This window comes from Lissotriton helveticus, assembly GCF_964261635.1.
Source record: "Lissotriton helveticus chromosome 1_1 unlocalized genomic scaffold, aLisHel1.1 SUPER_1_unloc_9, whole genome shotgun sequence".
Lineage (NCBI taxonomy): Eukaryota > Metazoa > Chordata > Amphibia > Caudata > Salamandridae > Lissotriton > Lissotriton helveticus.
The window spans coordinates 2,431,469-2,456,821 of NW_027611736.1; the positions used below are offsets into that span (position 1 = coordinate 2,431,469).

Genomic DNA, 25,353 nt, shown 5'->3' on the forward strand with positions numbered 1-25,353 from the left:
ATCCATGTTTTCTGGTCTTTCTTTCTTTCATGTTGTACATCATCTCCCCCCAGGGGCAAGAGGGCATTGGAGGAGGCTGCTGCTGCTGCTGAACAAGGCCAGGATCGGTCAGGCGAGGGCTCCTTTGCTGGCCCCGGTAAGTTTTAATTTTAATATAGAGTACCTATTTTTTCCTAGCGTTCCTCATTAATTTTTTTCTAAATCGTCTTTGATCTTCTTGTAGACTGTATCTAAATTCTTATCCTGCCTCGACTATGACTCCCTGTGGTATTACTACTAGATTATTCTTATTAGTCTGTCTGTGTAGCTAACTAAGATTGCACATTTGGCAAAAGGTGTAAAACGAAACTCCCATTCTAGTCAGCAATAGCTCTATGCACTGAGTGCAGTCCTCTGGGATTGTCCATAATGTCTTTCCAAGTCTTCTAAATGTTTATGCTTTGACAATTCCCAACAATAAACTGTCAATGACCACCAAGAAATAATAAGATACTACTTTACTTTTGGTTTGGATCGGAGGACAATCCATTCTACTACTGTTGCAGGGACAAATCTGCACAAACAGAACTATGGACACTAAATAGTGCATTGTTTATCAATTCTAATAGGCGCAGGTAGACTTTCTTTCCACATACCTCAGTGATATCAGACTTTGAAGAACCCCCAATCTCCTTACTGACTAGATAGTGTGGCAGAGTCATTTAGCTCCCAAATTCATCGATGATTGATCCCCAATGATGATTATCCAACGCAGGACAAGGGTACGGAGTCAGAGTCCAGAAGTGTCCGAGGCACGGACTCATGCTTGCAAATTGCAAAACCTTTTGCTCATTCACTCATGACCAAAAACCACAGAGTCTATTTAAGTTTTAAAGCTTTATTAAAAGTAAAAATATTTATTAAAATCAAGCTTGTCATAAAACATAAACGGTTGATTAAAAATGGAAAAGAGCTTAGTCATTTTTTATTTCACACATTTATTGTGGGCGAGCCGAGCCCTCACCTGGTTTGAACTTTCATTTTTCTTTTTGGTGCTGAATCATTGGTCCCTTCGTCCTAATGATTTGTTCTTAGAAGTGAAGCTTCTGTCTGTTATGAGGAAAATGGTGCGTGTTAAAAAGCAAGCATTCATCAGTTGTGCCAAAAAATGCAGCAAGACAACACCCTTCCCTGGAAAAAGGGACATTTTTACTTTAGAGTAGACAGTCACAAATTATTACATTGGTTACTGTATTCACATTTCTTCATTCCTAGACATAATACTAGTGAGTGGTGTATGTCTATGACATCTAACATTCTTAAATGTACTTTGTAGGTGGAACATCTGGTACTGGGCCCAGCGCGGAGGTGGAGGAGGAAAGCTCAGGGGAGGAGGCGGTGCAAGTGCCGGACCAAACTGCTGTGCGGGTTGCCACGGTAGTGGCGGGCAGTGGTAAGCTCTTATATTCCCTACTTATTGAGATTGCAGACTGCATAGTGTGCTGCTCCCCGTGAGAAAACGTAAGGTTTGTCCAGATGAGAGACATGAAGAAGAATGATTGACATTTAGGGGCCTATTATGATGGTGGACGGACCTGAGTCCGTCCGCCACCATAGAGTAGGAGGGACCATCCGCAGGGGCAGCGGTGGTCCCTCCGTGGTAATTAGGATGTGACCGCCACCCTGGCGGTCACATCCTGTATTTTTATCATTGCGACGGGTGCTGCTTGAAGCAGCACCCGCCGCAATGATAAAAATGTAAGTTGTGCATTTGCCTGCACAAAGCGGCAGGCACTGCGCAATGCCTGACGCTTTGTGCAGGCAAATGCAGGGGGGTACCATAGGTACCCCCCATGTGCACCCCCACCCCCCCTTCACCTCTGGGGGCCCGCAACGGGCCCCCAAACAAAAATCCGTATGCCTTTGCACGTCAGAAATGCCGCCGTGTAAAGGCATGTTCCTCCAGACATCCTAATATGGCTGGCGGTGTCTGATAGACACCGCCAGCCATGTTAGTGCTTTTCCGCCGCTGACGGGAGGCGACCGCGGCGGAAAAGCTGCGGACTGAAAAACGATCCCCCAGCCATCCTAATCTGGCGGAGGGTCTTTTTCAGTCCGCTGCGGATTTCTCGCATCCTCCGGGCCGGAGGTGGACTCTGCCGGCCCGGAGGATGCGGGAAATCCGCAATCCTAATCTGCCCCATAGTTTGAATGGATGGATGCCTGGATCATGGTACTATCTGACTCTTAGATAGCATATGTGTATCTAGAGAGAGTAGACGGTCACTGGATGAACTAAGTGTTACTTTGAAGAGCATGTAACACCGCACCCCCACGTCCGTCCCAGTGTAGGAAAGGCAAGGAAAAGAAGTTGTAATTTTGTCCGAATACTACCATGAATAGTAGCAGTAGTTTGTATTGCAAGCACAGCATATATCCGGCTATTACGATGGCCACTCACTACCTCTGTTAATAAGTTTAGTAGAACTCGGTCATTCATGTGTGGATGTATCACTGTTCACTCAATAAAAAACAAAGCACCTAAAGTCATCCCATATGTAAGCAAATACATACCATGTGCAGTGATAGATAATCAGATTATTTATCTTCTTCATTTTCCTTTTCTAGTATTCATTGGCACTGTAGGGTGAAAGTTAAATTAATTAAGCAGTATCCCTTGTAATAGAGTATTCTCAGTGCCACCCGTAATAGAAAAGTAAGAGCATCACCACCTGCATGTACTGGACTGGTACAGTAACGCAAGTCTGTCTCACTCATCATGGCGGGCGTCTGTTTTTCTCGGGTGGAAGTTGACTGCGCTGGCATTATGCCGGCTTGCAGAAGTTAACGTACCAATTTTGCTAAACAAGAGAGAAGAAGAAGAATAAGACTGGTGTACTGTCATAGTCGACTCTAATGGAGTGAGTCCATAGTGCTCGTAGAATTGATTCCTTAAACTCCCACTAATGTTAGAACAAGGATGAAGAAGTGGGAGGTTAGATAGATACTGGCCACAATAGTTATGTACTGCGCTTGCAAGTTGCTAGTTCTACTGTGACACAACTTTCTGCTGAATCATTTTGTCTTAATCTTAAAGAGCATTGGTTACAGACTATGTCTTTCTTTCTTCATATAGATGCTCCTTCCAAACCAACCCGGAAGGAGCTGGCTAGACGGGCCCGGCAACGGAGGCTGGAGGCCATTGTGGCTGAATATCGGCGGCTGGTGGCCCAGGAGGAGGGGTCACGCAGTCTACAACAACATCTACCGGCACAGCTGCATCCTCCTCCGCGCTCCCTGGGTCACCCAGTCAGCGCAGAAGGTCTCCAGTGGTACGGAGCCGGGGTACCGCTGCCACAGCCACCCGCCACTGCCGAGCAGCAAAAAAATCAGCTGCCCCCCACAGCAGTTGCAAAAAACGGATGCACCGCCTTTCCCTTAGGGTTTCCTACCTCGAGCAGGAGCTGCTCAACACAAAAACCCTGCTCGAGAAACTCCGCAAGGAGCATTCCGACCTGGCCCGGAAAGTCAACAGCAGCAGCCAGCAGTAGGAGGAGAGACTGTCCCTTGCCTCTTTTTTAAAGACTTCTGGGTGGTGGGAATTGAGAGTTTGGTTTTTTCACTTTTTTGGACTTTTCACGGACATTCGTTGGGGTTAGGGAGTGGGGGTGGGTTGGGTCTTTTGGGAGATTTTTTTGTCAGGGATATAAATATACTTTAAACTTTATCTTAGCATATGTGTTTTTTTTACTGCTTTTGAGGCTGGTGGGTGGGGGTTTAACAGTAATTTTGTTTTCCTGTAACTTAAGTGGCATCTTGATTCAAGTTGTGTAATTAATTGCCCAAATGTTTTCAAAACTAAGTGCCTCTCACAGAGTAAGTGAACTGAATTCAAACAATAGTCCTAGGACTTTACTAGTACTAGCGTCAGTCTCTCGTCTCTCCTAATACTCCATTATACTTCCTCCCCCCAAGCGCTTATCTTACCTGTAATTTGTGTTTGGAAATAGGGCTAGGCACAGGGCTGGCTGCACGGCAAATGGTGATTAAGGTTGGCAATCCTGGGCGGATGAAATGTCATCATTGCGGTGGTACTAGTGGTGTTACACAGTGGCAGTTGCAGCATCTGAAAAAAAAGAAAATGAAACCTTGTTTGTCCTTACCGTAGCATTACAACGGTACAATAGAGAATATAGCAGCTGACAGTACACTAGAACAGTGCCACAATGTAGCCTAACAAATGGTAAAGTATTGTAAGTATAACTAGTACTTGCGTTGAATTTCTTTGACATTGGCTACTACTACAAGAAATAGTACCGAAGGTGAAGGACACAGCAGCGTAATAATTTGCCACGTCTAGGAGGAGGATGTTCTTGATGACCAATCAAGTTGATGGCGCACATGAAAATCTGCTTTCATTTGCCAATAGTGACTGAGTGTCAAGCTGAGTAAGAATAGAATATATCCTCGGATTCCTTCACCAGCCTGTTGCTATGACCTTATCCTCCCCAGCAAGTGTGTGGAATTATTGCTGTCATTTAGTCACACATCAATCAAAACCACACAGCCCGGGGGAAGAGGGTTAGGGTTTGGAAAATGGATGGGAATGGGGGATTTTGGGAACGTTTTGTTGAGAGAAGACAAAAAAAGCACAGCATGAACAAACAATAATTGAAGATAAAGAAATCTTTGGGTACAAAGCTAACCATAAATCTTTTAAGTGACATAAAGGAAGTGCATGCACTACTGCATGCATGGTTACTGAAAAATAAGTAGTACTTTCGACAACCATGAATGACAGAATGCGACAGTACAGGGCTGCAGCGTTTTCACCTGCCTATCACTGCACTCAGAGAAACACTTCTTACATTAAATTAGGTTTAAAAAATAGCAGAAGTAAAACCTATAGAATGGCTGTAGGGATGAATTTAAAAGCAAAGATCCAAGAAATGCAGACTCACACTCATAGACGTTCACAGCAATAACACATTACTTTAAAGATAATTAGAAAAGAACGGATACTGTATCTGTATGTTGTTGTAGTTGTCCTGTTGAATTTGGTAAGTTGCATGCATCAAACCATTCCTCTTATTAGCGGGACTCCTCCATTCCATCTGACGCTCCGTCCATCAATGTTGGTGACCAGAAGACACCCTGTCCACTGCCTGCCTGGCGGATGCTGAATTGCGGCTCGCTAATGTGAAGCCTGACTTCATCCTTTTTTCCCATTGCACAGACTGAAACCCGACCTGTAATTATTTTTATTATTTTTTTTTTTTAAACCTTTATTTGCAAAGTTAGGGAAATACAAATTCTTGCCTACAACCCTCTGGGCCGGCCAGACAAACATCACAAGATATATCATAATACACAGCTCATCAGCCGACAACCAGGGGTCCGGCAGCCATGGTAAGAAAATCGTTAAGTTCCAAACGACAGGATATGAATGGTTTCATTTTATAACATCAAAACAATGAAAGAAACAAGGCTGCACTCCGATCACTATGGTCGTTTCGCATGTTGCAGGAAAAAGCGGTCAGGAAACAGTACGGGAAACAGGAGATGATTCAGGATAGAAACGAAAAAGGGAGGGAGGGACAAAGCGGGAACCCAGAGCCATCCAAAGCATCAGTAGAGCTGTACATGAGAGAGCTGGGGTGGACAGTCAAGGGGAACAAGGAGTATCGGGGGGATCATCGAAGGGGGGTTCACAAATGTCCCCGCGGAATGCGTTCCACTGGTTCCATATCCAACCCCACTTACGGGGCCTGCCACGGGAGATGTAGACAATTTTCCCGACCTGTAATTATTGATGGAAAAACAGGAAGTGATATCAGAACACCACCGACAAATAAATATAAGGTATGTACGCTGTGTAGTGCAAAAAGTCACACTTTGAGTTTCCTAATAGACTGTACAATATTTTTGAAAGTGCGTACTCTGTCTGAGTCTCCTTTTGAAGGATAAATAAGTATGGGCAAATTAATTTAGCGGATCTTTCCCCTCAAGCTAGGTGTACTGTAAACTGTGTTTTAGAACAAAATTAGACCTTCCCAGCAGTGCTCCCACCCAGACCCTTACTAAAGCCAGTCGCAAAAATGTAGAAGACCCCCAATCAGATCTCAAAAAACGAGGCCTAGTAGAAAACTGGTGATAAAACGTACTTTGAAAGTAAAAGTAGGCCCAAATCCCCTTACCACAGTGGATTGTATTCAAACCACTTGCAAGCAAGCAAAAGTATCCATACCCAGCATCGCTCCAAGACTGGCAAACCCCCCCACAAACAGCCCCCCGCCCAAACACATGCAATACAAATACTGCTAACCCTAACGAGCCCTAAGTTACAAAAAGTGCCAAAAGGCTTTTCCGCATGGATTTTTTTCCAAACCAGTTTTATCCGGTATTAGACCTTCCCAGCAATGCCCCAAGACCCGCCAACCCACCCGCAAAAAAGCACAACACCCCCAAACAGCCAAAAAGCAAAAATGGGAAATCTCATGCTTACAATATTTTTCGGCCTTCTGTCCAAACTCCAAACGCGCTGTGCAGCTATGCCATAACTCCCGTTTTCCACCATGGATTTCCTGAAAAGCAAATGCAATCAAAATTAGACTGTGCCAGCAGTGCTCCCAGACCCCGAAACCCACCCACAAACACCAGGAACCCCCCCAAAGAGCACCTCTAAGACAAGCAAGTCAGCAAAAACGCAAAAAAAATTTGCCTCCCGATTTGGTCCAAAACAGTTTTATCCGGTATTAGAGCTTCCCAGCAATGGCCCCAGAGCCGTCAACCCAGGCGAAAACAAGTAGAAGACCCCCAAACAGCCAAAAAGCAAAAGTACAAAAATGGGCACTTAGTCATTTTCTGTGCAATTTCCAAAATCACTCCGCGCGCGCTCTGCAGCTAGGCCCTAACTCCCCTCTGCCACCATGGATTTTCTTCAAACCTCTTGCTATCAAAACTATCCCTACCCAGCAGTGCTCCCAGACCCCGAAACCCACCCACAAACACCAGGAAGCCCCCAAACAGGCCCCCGAAAACGCTAAAGTGACCGAAATGTCAGAAAAAGCAAAAACTTTTTCCTCATGGATTTGGTCCAAACCAGTTTTATCCGGTATTAGAGCTTCCCAGCAATGGCCCAAGGCCCGCCAACCCACCCGCAAAAAAGCACAACACCCCCAAACAGCCAAAAAGCAAAAATGGGAAATCTCATGCTTACAATATTTTTCGGCCTTCTGTCCAAACGCGCTGTGCACCTATGCCCCAACTCCCGTTTTCCACCATGGATTTCCTGAAAAGCAAATGCAATCAAAATTAGACTGTGCCAGCAGTGCTCCCAGACCCCCAAACCCACCCACAAACACCAGGAACCCCCCCAAAGAGCACCTCAAAGACAAGCAAGTCAGCAAAAACACAAAAAAGTTTTCGCCTCCGATTTGGTCCAAACCAGTTTTATCCGGTATTAGACCTTCCCAGCAATGGCCCCAGAGCTGTCAACTCACCCGCAAAGAAGTAGAACACCCCCACAAGTGCAGAGTCTTTCTTCATTGGGCGTAATCCAGCCCTCTGCTTTGAGGGAAATAGGAGTCTGGAGGGGGAGGATAGAGGAGCATGTTCTTGTGAACTTGTGAACCTGAGGAATGCAAACTGCGGCACCTTCAAATCAATAAGCAAATAAGTGAAGACAGTTCTGCTGATGGGCTTGTTTTTGTGATTAGGTGATTAAAGTTTTTATTTATATTGACTTTGCAAAACAAAGAAAGACATACACACAGGAATAAAAGTGAATAAGGACGAAAAAGAAAGTTATTGATTCATTGGCTCATTTTCAGGGCTCGGTGTCAGGGAAGCAGAGTTCGTCCTCATACTCTGGTGACCGTCCCTGCTCTCTGCAGACGAGGTCGCTCCCCCACGCTGCTCCCTGACCTGATTGGTATCGTAGCGCTTTGCTCCTTGTGAAACTGACGAGTGATATTGACGCCTGCTTTGCATTTATTTCACCTTATTGCGCCCTGCTTTGTGTAGTGCTTAGACACTCTTTCATTTTTGCTGCTTAAGGACATCTGCTTGCTCTGGGGAAGGCCGCCGGCCATTTTGCTGTTGTTGTTGTTGTGTCGCCCTGCCCTGGTATCTACCCCTCTCCCGCCTTCCCAGCTGACCCTCCCTCCCACGAACAGTACCTGCGCTGATCTGCCCATATCGCGCTGTGACCGTCCCTGCTCTCTGCAGACGAGGTCGCTCCCCCACGCTGCTCCCTGACCTGATTGGTATCGTAGCGCTTTGCTCCTTGTGAAACTGACAAGTGATATTGACGCCTGCTTTGCATTTATTTCACCTTATTGCGCCCTGCTTTGTGTAGTGCTTAGACACTCTTTCATTTTTGCTGCTTAAGGACATCTGCTTGCTCTGGGGAAGGCCGCCGGCCATTTTGCTGTTGCTGTTGTTGTGTCGCCCTGCCCTGGTATCTACCCCTCTCCCGCCTTCCCAGCTGACCCTCCCTCCCACGAACAGTACCTGCGCTGATCTGCCCATATGGCGCTGTGACCGTCCCTGCTCTCTGCAGACGAGGTCGCTCCCCCACGCTGCTCCCTGACCTGATTGGTATCGTAGCACTTTGCTCCTTGTGAAACTGACGAGTGATATTGACGCCTGCTTTGCATTTATTTCACCTTATTGCGCCCTGCTTTGTGTAGTGCTTAGACACTCTTTCATTTTTGCTGCTTAAGGACATCTGCTTGCTCCGGGGAAGGCCGCCGGCCATTTTGCTGTTGTTGTTGTTGTGTCGCCCTGCCCTGGTATCCACCCTGCTCCCGCCTTCCCAGCTGACCCTCCCTCGCCCCTCCCCCTCCACTTATCATTTATGACAGCTGACTTTCCTCGCAGCGTTTATGCGCAGCGATCGCGCCCCAGTCGCGCCGAAGGTGCGCCAAAGGTAAGCCCGTCTACGCCCGTCCGCGCCAAGACCGCGCCCAGTGCCAGACCCCCTGGCCCCCGCACCACCCACCCCACCCGCATTACATACGACGCCTCCACCCTCTTAGCCCTAAACCCCGGCCGACTCCCCAACTGCGCCCAAGCCGCACCTGGACACACCCATGGACCCTTCACATGCAACTCCTGCAAGTATGACGGCACCAAGACCAACTCCTCATCCACTAACACCAAACAGAGATCTGACACCAACCACCTAAAATGCATCCTGCTCAACACCCGCTCGGTCCACAGACACGCCATCGACCTTTGGAATCTACTAGACACCATCTCTCCGGACGTCGTCTTCCTAACAGAAACATGGATGAACGCCTCCTCAGCCCCAGACATCACCATTGCCATCCCGGAAGGCTACAAGATCATCCGAAAAGACCGCACCTACCAAACAGGAGGAGGCATCGCTATCATCCATAAGAATTCCATCCGCATCTCAACCAGCTCGGACGTCAACCTCGCTAGCGCCGAACACCTTCACTTCCAGATCCACACCGACCCCAAGACCACACTCAGAGGCACCCTCCTCTACAGGCCACCAGGACCCCGTGCACAATTCAGTGAAGACATCACTGACTTTATCACCCCACACGCCCTCCTCTCCGAGGACTACATTCTATTGGGAGACCTCAATTTTCACCTGGAAAAGAGCAACGACAGCAACACCACCACCCTTCTGGACAATCTCGCCAACCTCGGACTCAAACAACTTGTTAATACCCCCACACACTACGCAGGTCACACACTCGACCCTATCTTCACCTCCAGCAAACATATCTCCTTCAGTCGCACCACAGCTCTCCATTGGACGGACCACAGCTGCGTTCACTTTGTCTACAAAAAGACCACAACCCACAACCATCCTCAACCTACTCTGCGAAGAAACTGGAACAAAATCACCATCGACCAACTCTCCTCATCGCTTCTTCAAAACCCCCCTGCCCACTCATCGATCCCCAACCAAGCAGCCATTAACCTCACTCAATGGCTATCCAACAGCGCCGACAACCTAGCACCTTTGAAAAAACGTCAAATCAAACTAGGCAGCAAAAACGCCCCCTGGTTCAACGATGATCTTAAGAAATCCAAGAAACTCTGTCGCTCCCTTGAGAAGGCCTGGAAAAAAGACCCAAACACCAGCACCAGGGACGCCTTCAAAAACGCAACCCGCATACACCACCAACTGATCCGGACTGCCAAGAAAGCCGCATTCAAAGTCCGACTAGACAACAACGCCCACAACAGCAAGGAATTATTCAACATCGTCAAAGAGTTTACCAACCCCACTGCCAACTCCAACGACATCACTCCCTCTCAAACCCTTTGCGACTCCCTAGCTTCGTTCTTTCACGACAAAATCGCAGACATCCACAACAGCTTCGACAACCAACTCGGAGACCAACCCACCCAACCTTCTGCCGTACCTTCACCCCCCTTGAACATCCTTAATGACTGGAACGCAATCTCCACTGAGGACACCATCCGCCTGATGAACTCCATCCACTCAGGCTCCCCCACAGACCCATGCCCTCACCACATCTTCAACAAAGCAGACTCCATCATTGCACCTCACCTCCGAGACGTCATCAACTGCTCCCTCAACTCCGCCACCTTCCCGGAAAGCTGGAAACACGCCGAACTCAGCGCCCTTCTGAAAAAACCCACAGCTGACCCCACCGAACTCAAAAACTACCGCCCCATATCGCTCCTTCCATTCCCGGCCAAAGTCATAGAGAAAGCTGTCAACAACCAGCTTGCCGCCTTCCTCGAAACCAACAAATCCCTCGACTCCTCACAATCCGGCTTCCGAGCCAAACACAGCACTGAGACCGCACTCATCGCAGCAACAGACGACATTCGAACTCTACTGGACAATGGAGACACAGTCGCCCTCATCCTCCTCGACCTCTCCGCAGCCTTCGACACAGTCTGTCATAGCACCTTGTTACAACGCCTCAGAAACATCGGAATCCAAGGAAAAGCACTGGAATGGATCACCTCGTTCCTTTCCGGAAGAACTCAGAGAGTCCGCCTCCCACCATTCAAGTCGGAGGCCACTGAAGTCATTTGCGGCGTGCCACAAGGATCTTCACTCAGCCCCACCCTCTTCAACATATACATGAGCCCCCTCGCGGCCATCGCACGCCAACACAACCTCAACATCATCTCCTACGCTGATGACACTCAACTGATCCTTTCACTCACCAAAGACCCTAACACCGCCAAAACCAACCTACATGAAGGTATGAAAGAAGTAGCCGAGTGGATGAAGCACAGCCGCCTGAAACTGAATTCAGACAAAACAGAAGTCCTTATCTTAGGCACCTCCCCCTCCGCCTGGGATGACTCTTGGTGGCCAGAGGCCCTTGGAAAAGCACCCATCCCGACGGACCACGCACGGAACCTGGGCGTCATCCTGGACTCCTCACTCTCGATGACCAAACAAGCCACCGCCGTCTCTTCATCTTGCTTCAACATTCTTCGCATGCTCCAAAAAACATTTCGCTGGATCCCCACCGAAACTAGAAAAACGGTCACCCACGCACTGGTTACAAGCCGCCTGGACTAGGGAAACACCCTATACGCCGGTACCACCGCAAAACTTCAGAAAAAACTCCAACGCATCCAGAACGCATCAGCCAGACTCATACTAGACATCCCGCGTAAAGACCACATTTCTGGTCACCTGAAAAACCTCCACTGGCTCCCCGTCAATAAGAGGATAACATTCCGCCTCCTAACCCACGCTCACAAAGCACTTTACGAACTTGGACCCGAATGCCTCAACACACGACTTTCCTTCTACACCCCCTCCCGCCAGCTACGCTCTTCCAACCAAGCCCTTGCTGCTGTTCCCCGCATCAACAAAACCACCATGGGAGGAAGATCCTTCTCCTACCTGGCGGCTAAAACCTGGAACTCACTTCCCATTCACCTTCGCCTCACTCAGAACCACCTAGCATTCAGAAAGCAACTTAAAACCTGGATATTCGACAAGTAATTCCCCACCCTTCTTCAAGCGCCTTGAGACCCTCTGGGTATGTAGCGCGCTATATAAATTTATTGACTTGACTTGACTTGACTCTGCGAATTCAGGCGGGGGTAGGTCACCTAACAGAGAAGAAATTCCCTCATCTAAGTTGGTGTCCTCCTCGTCTTCTTCTGTCGTGTATTCTTGTACTTTGTAATCTGGTGGTATGAGGTGCTGATTCATCTTGATCATTGTTAACCTCTCCACATTTTTGGGCGAGAGGCGGGTCCTTTTGCAAGTTACAATGCCGCCAGCAGCACTGAAAACACGTTCAGAAGACATGCTTGCGGGTGGGCAAGACAAGTAATTTATAGCCAGGTCGGTGAGCTCTGGCCACAATTCTCTTTTCCCATGCCAATACGCCAATGGGTCATCATCAACATAGACCTCTGTTGAGTCATTCAGATAGTCCTGCACCATCGACTCAAGGTTCTGCTGGGTTCCTCCACTTTGCTTTCTTTTTGCTGGGCCCTTTTCAGAAGCAAACCCAAGCTGAGTTAGCCAATCGTCTTCTTCACACAATGTTACTGTTGTGTCTGGTGCAGATGATCCGGTTGCTGGTGTCTTTAACGGCTGAGAGGTCTCTTCTGCCACAGCCACAGGTGCAGAAGTGGATTCTTTGGACTGCCGATGGCCTGCTGATGCTGATGTACTGCCTTTTCCTTCAATTTGCTGCCGTTCTCTTTCAAACCTCATGGCTGACAGAGCTAGCCAACGTTTGTACTTTGAAACTTCTTCGTCACCAAAAGCAAACAATGCTCTGCCTGCCAGTGCCTTTTTGTAGCGTGGATACAGAATAGTAGCACAAATGTAATGCTGTTCTGTGTGGATCTTTTGAATACGTTCATTGCAAAGTAGGCGCTGTAATAATTTCTCCGCCAAATCAAAAGCTTCTTGCTTTTCTTCATCTTTTCGAAACGTAGAAGACACAGCCTTCAGTTGGTGCTATAGCATGCTCAACAATGGGAAAGCTTTTCCCAAACTACAGTCCTCCCTGCTGACTGCACGCGTGAAGACCTCAAAATGACGAAGCATGTCTGTCAGGCTTTTAACTAGCTCCCATTGCTCCGCATTGAACCTCAGGTCCTTCACAGCTGTACCCAGTGTAAGGAAATACTGATCGAGTACTGTATACTGCTCATACAGACGCTCAAGCATGTAGAAGGTTGAGTTCCAACGTGTTGCCACCTCCTGGATGAGTGCTTTCACTGGCAGTCGACGTTCATGTAGCAGGCGCCTCAGATGCTTCCGGGCCTTAAAAGAATGGCTGAAATGTGTGCACATTCTTCGGCAGGTGGTCAGTAACTCGCACGCTGGACTTTCTTCAGTCGAGAATTTTTTAACAACCAGGTTTATACAGTGCGCCAAACACGGCACTCTGAAATAGTCACCCTTATCCATGGCCTTTACTACATTGGCGCCATTATCCGTGGAAACATAACCAATCTTGCATTTTTTGGGGGACAGCCATTGAAAGACCTTTGTGTTAAACTCCTGCAAAATGTTTTCCGCTGTATGACTTGACTCCATGCCAAACATGGCTAGTGTTGCATGTTTCCGAGCAGCTTTAAAAACGTTGTCCGTGTCAACACCTGCCCTTAGCTTTGCTGTAACTCCTGAAAAAGAGACCCAGTGTGCAGTGATGCACATGTAATCAGTGCCTGCGCCACTGGTCCACACGTCTGTTGTCAGATGTAAAGTGTGAACAGCACTCTTCTTCAAAGCTGCCCCAATCGCCTCCAGCACATCTGCATGTAGTGCTGGAACCGCAACTCTGGCAAAGTAGAACCGGTTAGGAACCTTCCATTTAGGGCAGAGCGTTGCCACTAATTCAAGAAAACCAACCCCTTCCACAAAAGAAAAAGGGAGAAGGTCCAGAGCTAGCATTTTAGCCAGCTTAGTGTTATACAGACGCGCCAGTGGGTGGTTGCGTTCAAATGGCGCTTCTGAAAACAACATGGTTCTAATGTTGGCCTGGACCATTTTACGGGATGATGATGACTTCTTCGACCCAGTTACGCTCGGTGATGATTAAATTTTTCGCATTGGTGTCTCACTCTCTCCCACCCTCTTAGTGCGGCTCACAGGGGTTGTGCTGCTGACAGGGGTACTGGGTGTAAGTGAAGTGTTTGACGCTTCTTCCTCCTCGTCATCATCAGATGAAACATCAACGTTTACAGTTTGTTGACTTCCAATTCGGGCTTCCTTGATCTCCTTTAGGTGCGCAAACCATTGGACAGTGTGCTGTCTCTCAAGATGACCTCTCTGGCCTCCGGTACCATAGTTGGTATCTAACTTACCACGACTAACTGCAAGCTTACAAATGCTACAAATGGCTATGTTTTCCTTTTTTGGACAAACACTAAAGAAGTCCCAAACTGCGGACTTGAAATATCTGTGGGGGCCGGAGGAGGCGATACTGGTGGTGGTCATGCTGCTAATGCCAGATGAAGGGGAGGATGTGTGTTGCCGAACTTTACTACGTTGTGCACTTGCACCACCACTAATTGAGGTCGAGGTGGATGGAGGTCCCTTCTGGCGAGAAAGAAATATGGAAGCGGTAGGTGGTGTACTAGTTAACTCCAATGATGGTGGTGTTTCCATTGCCTCCTCGTCGACAACATCATCACGCTCAGCAGCTTTTGGGGCTAGGGTCAAAATGTCTGTTTGCTGCATGCCCGCTGAGGCTGGAGTGACGTGTATGATGACTGCGTCGTCATCGTGAGAGTCTTCATCAGCAGGAGTATACGCCACTTCTTGTTGAGCGTCATCACACTCCATAACTTTGAGACTTTCGGGGACCTTCCTTTTACGCTTAGCTAACTTTGTCAGATCATGGTGTGCCTCACTCTTAGACGGCAGTGGTTCCCAAGTTTGATCCATATCATCAGAAGGAGGTGGGCTTGAAGAAGATGTAGACACCATCCTTGATCTTTTCCTTGCTAGGGATGTAGAAGACAATGAATGATCAGGAGTGACTTCCTCAAATGGTACCTCGGCTTGAATGTCAATTTCCTGATTTGCCCCTACTTCGGGAGGAACAACTATTGTGGTTGTGGGCACTTGTGCCCCTCCATGCACCTCTGCTTGCGCATCTCCTTGCGCTGCCTCTCCTTCCACATGTACTTGGGCTTGTACTTGCACATGTGGTTGTTGTTGCGGCTGTGGTTGTTCAACACTCGTCAGATGAGTTACAACAACCTGTGTTGATTGAGGGACATTGCTGCTACTTTCTTGCGATGAGCCAACATCACTGGTCGATGGTGATTGAAGAAGTAGACTGGCTGCCTCTGCAGCACTCAAGGGCTTGGACTTAAGTTGGCGTGGTGGTGGTGGTGGCACTGAGCCCAATGGAGCGGGGGTGCTACTCCCAGCTTGGTCCCCAGCAGATCCCGCTGCTGCAGGCGTACTTTTTTTTGTATTCCCAAAAAATGTGGCGGGCGGCACACCAGTCTCCTTGGTAACTTGCTTCTTCTGCTCCTTACTGGCAACTTTCTTGCTAGAGGAGCTACGGGGAACTTTTTTTGGGGCCTTCTTCTTCTGAGGTCAGAACAGCAGGCCGCAGTTGCACGAGTTGCAGAGTTGTCTGTGGCCAGACGTGACGTCGCGTGACGTTATGCTGCACACACACACCGCTGCAGGCACTTCTTCCTGGCACTGGTGGTTCTCTTGAGTCTTGTGCACCTAAAAGCAATGGAAGACAGAGGAACATCAGTTCAGTTATACAACCCAAAAAATCGAAAAACACACAGAAATCAGCACAATCCCATGCCATCCATGCCCTCCATGATGTTTAAATTCAAGACACCCCACAGAAAGACTAGGCCCATGCCCCACTCACTACCCCTGGGCAAAAGGCCCCAATAGCAGCCAAAAAAATCGAAAAACACACAAAAATCAGCACAATTCCATGCCCTCCATGATGTTTAAATTCAAGACACTCCATAGAAAGACTAGGCCCATGCACCACTCACTACCCGTGGGCATAATGGATGAAAGGTAGGCAAAATGGGGGCAGGCCTGAGAACACTGCCTGCATTCAAAATGGCCCCTTGCCTCCCAGCACATGGCCAGGGCCTGCCTGTACCAGCACTCAAAATGGCCCCCACCCACATGGCCAGTCTCCATGAACACCCCAAAAAATCGAAAAACACACAAAAATCAGCACAGTCCCATGCCATCCATGCCCTCCATGATGTTTAAATTCAAGACACCCCACAGAAAGACTAGGCCCATGCACCACTCACTACCCCTGGGCAAAAGGCCCCAATAGCAGCCAAAAAAATAAAAAAAACACACAGAAATCAGCACAATCCCATGCCCTCCATGATGTTTAAATTCAAGACACCCCGCAGAAAGACTAGGCCCATGCACCACTCACTACCCCTGGGCATAATGGATGAAAGGTAGGCAAAATGGGTGCAGGCCTGAGAACACTGCCTGCATTCAAAATGGCCCCTTGCCTCCCAGCACATGGCCAGGGCCTGCCTGTACCAGCACTCAAAATGGCCCCCACCCACATGGCCTGTCCCCATGAACACCCCAAAAAATCGAAAAACACACAAAAATCAGCACAATCCCATGCCATCCATGCCCTCCATGATGTTTAAATTCAAGACACCCCACAGAAAGTCTAGGCCCATGCACCACTCACTACCCCTGGGCAAAAGGCCCCAATAACAGCCAAAAAAATCGAAAAACACACAGAAATCAGCACAATCCCATGCCCTCCATGATGTTTAAATTCAAGACACCCCACAGAAAGACTAGGCCCATGCACCACTCACTACCCCTGGGCAAAAGGCCCCAATAACAGCCAAAAAAATCGAAAAACACACAGAAATCAGCACAAACCCATGCCCTCCATGATGTTTAAATTCAAGACACCCCACAGAAAGACTAGGCCCATGCACCACTCACTACCCCTGGGCAAAAGGCCCCAATAACAGCCAAAAAAATCGAAAAACACACAGAAATCAGCACAAACCCATGCCCTCCATGATGTTTAAATTCAAGACACCCCACAGAAAGACTAGGCCCATGCACCACTCACTACCCCTGGGCATAATGGATGAAAGCTAGGCAAAATGGGTGCAGGCCTGAGAACACTGCCTGCATTCAAAATGGCCCCTTGCCTCCCAGCACATGGCCAGGGCCTGCCTGTACCAGCACTCAAAATGGCCCCCACCCACATGGCCTGTCCCCATGAACACCCCAAAAATTCGAAAAACACACAAAAATCAGCACAATCCCATGCCATCCATGATGTTTACATTAAAGAGACCCCACAGAAAGACTCAGTCCATGCACCACTCACTACCCATGGGCAAAAGGCCCCAACAACAGCCCAAAAATCGAAAATTCCAAACTTGTAGTTGCAGCAACTGTAATGCCCCAAACAAACTTACTTGTGAAATTTCTAATCCAAAAGTGATCCAAAGAAAGTCAAAAAGGCCTCAAATCCAAATATCCAGCAGCATCCACAAAAAGGAATCCTTCCAGGTCAAGATCCGAATGAAAGTGACCAGCACATGAAGAAAGCACTGGGAGGAGTCTGCTGGACAGGAACAGGAAGTTGGAGACTGTGGGGCACTTCCTTCCTCCCACCCCCCCCCCCAAAATGGACTCCTTGCAAAAAAAAGTGCTGGCAAATGTCAACCTGAGGAGTTATTCTGATAAAAATCATCATTTTCAGAAGGTTTATGCTGCTTGCTGGTGGATTTCTTGTGCAGAATTGCTAATTTTGTAATTTCACGAGTGCGAGATTGTTGCTGCCCGCCGCATCTACGTGTTCGCAATTGCGAACTCCCGCGATACGTGATCACGGCGTACTAGGGATAATTTGAGAAACCCTGATAGATAGCAAGATACTGATACACTCTCCTATCGTACTTTTCAGACTTCATCACAGAAATTCGAAAGAAGAGTTTGGTCAGAACAAAAGGAAGAACACGTAAAGTCCAAAGACAATCAACCTTTTAAGAAAAATAAGAAAACTCAATTCACCAAAAAGAAGGTTGCAGGTCTAAAAATCAGACATGCAGAGAATCTTGAGGACACAACTCAAGAACGGGGAATGGGCTCAAACGATGTTGGACAGCGCAGCAGAAGTCACCATAGCTCGCAAGATCTTGAAGGATCATCTGGAGATAGTGGACTTGATTGAGTCTATCAAGTTGAAACTGCCGTTACCAGGGCTAGTGTCCCACACAAGTTATATGAAGTAACTGTCGTGCTCTCACCTTGTTGTCTCAGGAGTGTCACGGAGTCAGACGTTAGTTCCACAACTTCCCCCTATCACCAATCCACGCCAGACTAAAGACTGACACATATTCTGGTGATCTGGGGGAAAGAGGGAAAACAAAACAAGGGTAGATAGGGAAACAAGTATTCTTCTTTCTTCAAGGAGGTGAGGATGTCTGTACTTCAGGGAGTAGGTTCTCTGCACAAAGAAAATAATAGACAATTAACATCCAACCCTACCTATCTATGTTCTATATGATATTCTCTGGATTATATATATATATATATACCTTCTGTAATTAGTGTCTCTCCTCCTTCATAGATAACATGTGTTTACTCAATGAATACTTGATGTGAGGAAGTGAAACTTCTATAAAAGAGAATGTGAAAATTAAATCTAATCCTCTCTAGTAAAGGAGAATGGCTATACTGAAGTTAAATCACATGCTCACCATGTTAATAAAAATTAAAGAGTCCAAAGGTAATCAGGAATTCAATTAGCGTATCTTAATAATACTTGTCGTCAGTATACCAAGACTGCTCTTCTGAAAACTATACATCCATTATCTAAATCCCAAACTAAAGAGGGAAATAGTATCTCCAAGCTGTCTCGTTAAAAGTACTAAGTACAAAGTAACAGCCAAACCACTAGTAGTCCCAAAGAAAAATATCTCCTAACCTCGGAGCGAGCTTAGTGTAACAGACAGGAATGTTCCCAGACTAATCAGAATAGGAACTCAAAGTTTAGCGCGTTCCTTGCGCTCTTATTCCTAAATGCGGAACGAGTCTAAGTTTAACAAGCAAAAAATCCCCAGAACTACTGGGAGAAATCAGGGCAAGACTGCTTTTAGGCAAAGCGCGGTACTCATGATACCATCGTAATAGAGCAAGCTTTAGCGCACTACACAACTCACTCGTCTCTCCTCGGACGCCACCACCATGACCCGGAAGTGGAAACAGGAACCTCTACGAACGCAAAGCGCTTCCGGAAAGTCGAGATTTTGCCAACCATTGCCGCTGTTGTCTGGCGCATGCGCATTTCCCTCGATTTCGGAGTTTTGCCAACCACGTTTACGTGTGCAGGCATGACAGCAACACTCCGGATGGAGGGGGACATAACTAAAAAAATAAGAGCACTCTTTTGGGAGAAGCTCTCTCAGGGTTATGGCATTCTTCTAGCTGAACAAGACTGGCCACCTAAATTTGTCAGGGAGTGTCCACATGGCGAAGAAATAATTATGCCAGCCTTCTCCAACCATATTCCAATTCATAAAAAATATATATATGCCAGAAAATGGAAAGTGGCCCAGGCTCCAGCATTATACAAAAATCACGTAGGATGGGATGAGGATTCTCCTCACCATAAAATTAAATTGAAAAATCAACCAACTGCACAAAGGCAGTATCCAGTTAAGCAAGAAGCTAAAAAAATGGTCAGGGAGATCTTAGATCAACTTGAATACCAAGGGGTGATTTAAACATGCACCTCGTCAATGAACAATCCTTTGTTTCCTGTCTCCAAACCAGATAATACATATCGTCTAGTTTTGGATTACAGACATTTAAACTCTTGCTGTAAAACTTTTGCAGTATAAAATGCACACAGTGAAGCGCTAATGAATAACATTGTGCGTAAAAAATATAAAACCACATTAGATATTTCAAACGGTTTCTTCTGTCAAAACATTGCACCAGAAAGTAGGTACTTGACCGCTTTCTCAATTATGGGGACACAGCGTCACTTCTGTCGTCTTCCACAGGGATTAAAAAATAGTCCAGGGTTATTTTCAGTCAGAGTAACAGTTTTACTACAAACATATGATGACGAAGCTCTATCATATGTCAATGACATCTATCTTACAGACGATGACTTGGACAGGCAATTGAACAGGGTGAACACCATAATATTGGGCTGCGCCTCTGAAGGGTACAAATAAATTTCAAGACATCGAGAATTGCCCCCTTAAACCTCCTTTTTCTAGGATATGAGTTATCAAGTGAAGGCAAAAGCCTGGCAGCAAACTTTCTAGAGAAATGTGTGCTGCTCCAACCTCCAAAAACGCTGAAAAACTTACAGTCGATTCTAGGTTTCCTAAATTTCGGAAGAACTTACATTCTAAATAACGCAGAAAGGGTTAAACCTCTCTACGAATTAATCAAACCTGATTTTAAAACAATTAAGTGGACTCAAAAACACACAGAAATGTTGCATTCAGTCCAAATGGACATGTTGGCAATAACACACGTACAAACACGCGTAAACGCACGCAACTTTGAAGGAGAAAAAGTACCAATAGCTTATAAATCACATCTGTACACACAGCAGAAATGAAATTCACTTCTACAGAAAATATTCTGACAGCGGTTCAAACTGCAGTAGCAAAAGAGAGAGCCCTCGCACAGGGTAAGCGCATAATGGTCGTTACTCCTGTTCCTGCCTTAGAGGCAGTAACAAAGGCGAGCATTCCAAATGCTAAAGCCTTATATCCAAGATGGATACAATGGGTTAATTCTCTTGCTGCAACAGACGTTGAATACGTTTTTGACCCCTATTTAAAAACACAAGAATTTCTACAATATGAACAAGAATGCCCTCTGCCTACTGATATTCTGCCTCTAGAACAGTATGAATGTATCATTTATACTGACGGATCAGCACAGCCCGCTATTGGGGGTAAACAAGCTTATAGTGCTGCATGCACGATCATTAAAGGTCGCTGGAGAGATGGCAAATTCCGACCTATGGACACTAAAACTCAATCTCTTGGAGATTGTACAGCTCAGCTAGCTGACCTACAAGCATTCAAGATGTTGCTTGAAAATACTGATCGCGAATTCCCCACACTCATAGTGTGCGATTTCTATTACTGCGTCCAATCTTACAATGAATACTTGCAGAACTGGGTTCAAAACGGTTTCAAAGATGCAAAAGGTGGCACAATTAAGCATGAGTTGGTTTGGGAACAGGTAGTTCAGTTACGACAAGAACTACAAAAGACTCACGTGATACATACACTGAGTCATCAACGTGATGTTGTTCACGTTGCAGGGAATTCATTAGCTGATGAAGCCGCGAAGGCAGCTGTGCATATGGCTTCCGTAGCTGCAATCACTTGTTCAAAAACTAAAATAGACTGCAAAATAATGCTAGCTGTCAATGCCAAAAGCAAAGGCAATGGTGCAGTGTTACTTCAAAACTATCCACTCCAATACTCATACATAATTGATGCAAACTCCGTTCCTTTTGCTTGAATTCCTGGAGTGGGGGTGTCCCAGGGGGGGTTGCTCGGCTGGGAACTGCCCTGAAGAGACTACAGGGCTAGGGGTGAACACAAAGATTGGATCCTTAATCAGGGATTTCAAAGAGGGTTTTATTGGGATGTAGGTCTTCCTCTGCATAACAAACAGGGCTTTCTCCGTGTCCTTAGGAGGGGGAAGGGGGGCTGCAGTCTTGGATCAAGGTGAATAGTCACGCCCTAGAAGGACCGCGGGGTCCGTATAGAGGATAACAGTACAGGTCAAGGGGTGGTCAGGGTACTTCCGTTGTCCTACTCCGATGTTCCCGCTGACTCTGAGGAGGACCTTTGGCTACTCCGGTCTCCGGTCGGGTTGACCCACCGTGGCTGTAGCTGTTGTCTTCCTCTTCGGGCGAAGGGACCACAATACCCAGAAAGCAAAAGGAGAAGGTAACGGTTACTGGGATGACCAGTATAATTATCGTAGGGGCCGGGGAGTGCAGGAAACCAAGTGCCGGTGAGGGTTTTCCCAATGTAACGCAGTGCTCTCAGTGCTCGTGAAGGGAGGGGCACAGGGGATAATATTTACACTTTAGACAGCGGCTTACTCGGTAGGGAGACTCCTCCGTCCCACCCACCCCGCAACTCTGCCCCGTACCTTGTTAAGCCACGCTCCTCCCTCGGGAACGTGGCGGGGCGATGCACAGAGACGTTGGCCTCCTGGCTTGATGATATCAGCTGGGCTCGTCTGCTCCTCGTCCTCTTCCTCCGGATACTCCCTCGCGTTGCTTCTTCTCCTCGCCACACCGTCTTCGTCCTCCAGGGAAACGCCGTCCGTCGTTGCAGAAACACTTCCGCCTTTTGACGTCCCTCCGCTGTAGAGGGGCGGGGCTGCACCTTCCTCGTCGTTCCACTTAAAGGAGCCCGGTCCCGAGTCTGATGCTGTCCCGCAGCCGTCCTGTTCCTCCCTCCACGAGTTCTCTGGCAGCTGTGGGGACAACGGGCAAGGTGAGAGGGGAGTGGCGGACCACCACTCCGGGGCATTGTTCTGCATGGGTTCTCCTAGTTCAAGTGCCCCGTCACATACCTCCCCCCCTGGCATCTCCCGATCGGGGAGAGGAAAGACTCGGGACAGGAAGTCCGCGTTCCCATTGTCTTTACTTTTGCGATGCTGCACAGAGAAGGAGTAGGGTTGTAACGGCAGGAACCACCGAAGCACTCTAGGGTTCTGGCTACTGTTCTGGTGGATCCATTTCAAAGGGGCATGGTCCGTATGGAGTATAAACTGAGTACCGTCTAGATAGTATTTTAGCTTATCGATGGCCCACTTGATGGCTAGGGCCTATTTCTCAATGGTGGAGTATCGGCACTCCCTGGGAAACAATTTCCTACTCACAAACAGTACCGGGTGTTCAGTCCCATCCTCCCCTATCTGGGATAACACCGCCCCTATCCCCGCATTAGAGGCGTCTGTAGCCAGTATAAAGGTTTTCTTGTAGTCAGGAGATAGCAGGACCGGGGCTGTGGTCAAAAAACCCTTTAAAGCTTGAAAGGCTTCTACCGTCTCAGGGGAAGGATGTGTGAAATGTTTGAGCTGGGTGTCCTTTCGTTGGAGATCTGTCAGGGGGGCAGCTGTCTCGGCAAACTTAGGAATGAACCTGTGGTAGTATCCTACCAGCCCTAGAAATGCCCTCAAGTCTCTTTTACTGGCAGGGAAGGGCACCTTCTCTATTGCTCTAACCTTTCCATTTTGGGGAGCTATGGCACCGTCGCCCAAAACATATCCCAGGTAGTTGACCTTCGTGAAGGCTGCTCTTGATTTTTTTGCATTAATATGTAGACCTGCTCTCCGCAAGGCTGTGAGGATGATCTGCAGATGTCTTAAATGTTCGTTCCATTCCTTGCTGTAGATGACGATATCATCCAGATAAGCTGAGCTGAAGGAGGTATACGGCCGCAGTACCTGGTTCTAGAGACGCTGAAAGGTGGCGGGGGCTCCATGAAGGCCAAACGGGAGGACGGTGAATTCGTACGAGCCGTCATCAGTAACAAAGGCGGTCTTCTTCTTGTCCTCCTCACGAAGAGGCACCTGCCAATACCCCTTCGTGAGGTCTATGGTGGTGATATAACGGGCGTCTCCTATCTTCTCCACCAACTCGTCTACCCGGGGAATAGGGTAGGTATCGAAGTGGGACACCGCGTTTAGCGCTCTGAAATCCATGCAGAATCTCTTCGATCCGTCTGGTTTGGGGATCATAACGATCGGGGAGGACCAGGGACTCTGGGACGGACGTATCACCCCCAATTGTAGCATCTCGGTGACTTCTTTTCTCACTGCTTCTCTTCGGGCCGCCGGTATTCTGTAGGGACGTTGTTTCACTATCTTCCCGGGTAAGGTTTCAATCCTGTGTTCTACCAAACCTGTTCTCCCGGGGGTATCCGAGAACACATCAGAGAAGGGGGCCAGTATGCCCTGCAACTCTTGTTTCTGTTCCTGGGTTAACTCTGCATTCACCACTAGTTGCTTTAACGAGGACTGGGAAGATGCTGCCGGGACGACTAGGTGGCCATCTTGTGGGGGTGGTCCCAACCACTCTTTTAGCAAGTTAATGTGGTAGGTTTGTGTTTTCTTTGCGGTTAGCCTTAATCGGTAGGTGGTTTGCCCTATGGCTTCGATAACTTGATAAGGGCCTTGCCATTCACTCTTGGAACTGTTACTGATGGCGGGTAGAAGGACGAGAGCCCACTTCCCTACAGCGATCCTGCGTAACCTCTTCCCTTTGTCGTAGGTCTGTTTGTACCTCACTTGTTGGTGGTCCAACGAGGAGTGGGCCAAATCCCGGAGTTTCCCTAGCTTGTTTCTCAGCTGGGTCGTATACTCCAGCATCCCTTTCTTGTCCTGTTCTTCCTCTGTCTCCCACATTTCTTTGGTCATTTCTAACAGTGACCTGGGAAGGCGGCCATACAATAGTTCGAATGACGAACAGCCTAGGCTGCTCTGCTTTTGTGAACGGATTACAAAACGGGCCAGGGGTAACAACCTGTCCCAGGAGGGTCCTTCGGCACTCAACATCTTCTTCAGGGTCATCTTAAGGGTTTGATTGTAGCGTTCGACCAGACCATCCGTCTGAGGGTGGTATACTGAAGTCTTCAGATGTTTGATGTTTAAGAGGCGGCATACCTCCTTCATTAACTTGGATGTGAAGGGGGTTCCTTGGTCGGTGAGGACTTCTTTAGGAAAACCTACCCTAGAGAACAATTCAACAAACTTCTCAGCAATGGCTGCAGTCGTGGTGGTACGTAAGGGGAATGCTTCCACAAACCTAGTGGCGTAATCGACGACCACCAATGCGTACAGGTGTCCTCGGGGTGTCTTAGGTAGGTGTCCTATGAGGTCCATGCCGACCCTTTCGAAGGGTGTTCCTATTATCGGCATCCGGTGTAGAGGGGCGGCACTAGGTCTTTGGGTGTTTCTCTTTTGGCATATGTCGCATTTGGCACAATAGTCCTGAACATCCTTGTATATCCCCGGCCAAAAGAAATGACGGAGAATGACATCCGTGGTTTTCTCTTTGCCCGCATGACCAGCTGTTAGATGTGCATGGGCAAAGAACAGGACCTGTTCTCTGAAGGACTTTGGAACCAACAATTGGAGATCCCCGTCACACTGCGCTTGACGATACAGCAATTCCTTTCTGATCAAGAACCTGGGATTTGTCGGGGCACTGGCTCCTTCACTAGACTGGGCACTTTCCCACGCGTTATATAAGGTTCTGTCTTCTCCCTGGGCGAAGCAGAAACTCTTATCTATCACCCATGGTTCGGGGGACAGGTAGGTGGATGGGGTGTCGACTTTCGCAGAGGTGGAGGGGGACAGGG

General features: G+C 47.8%; 1 protein-coding gene across 1 annotated transcript in view; it reads left to right on the forward strand.

The window, feature by feature from the left end:
- Nucleotides 1-25,353, forward strand: part of LOC144806599 (uncharacterized) — an 87,123-nt gene that overhangs the window by 34,286 nt on the left and 27,484 nt on the right. The window lies entirely within an intron of this gene.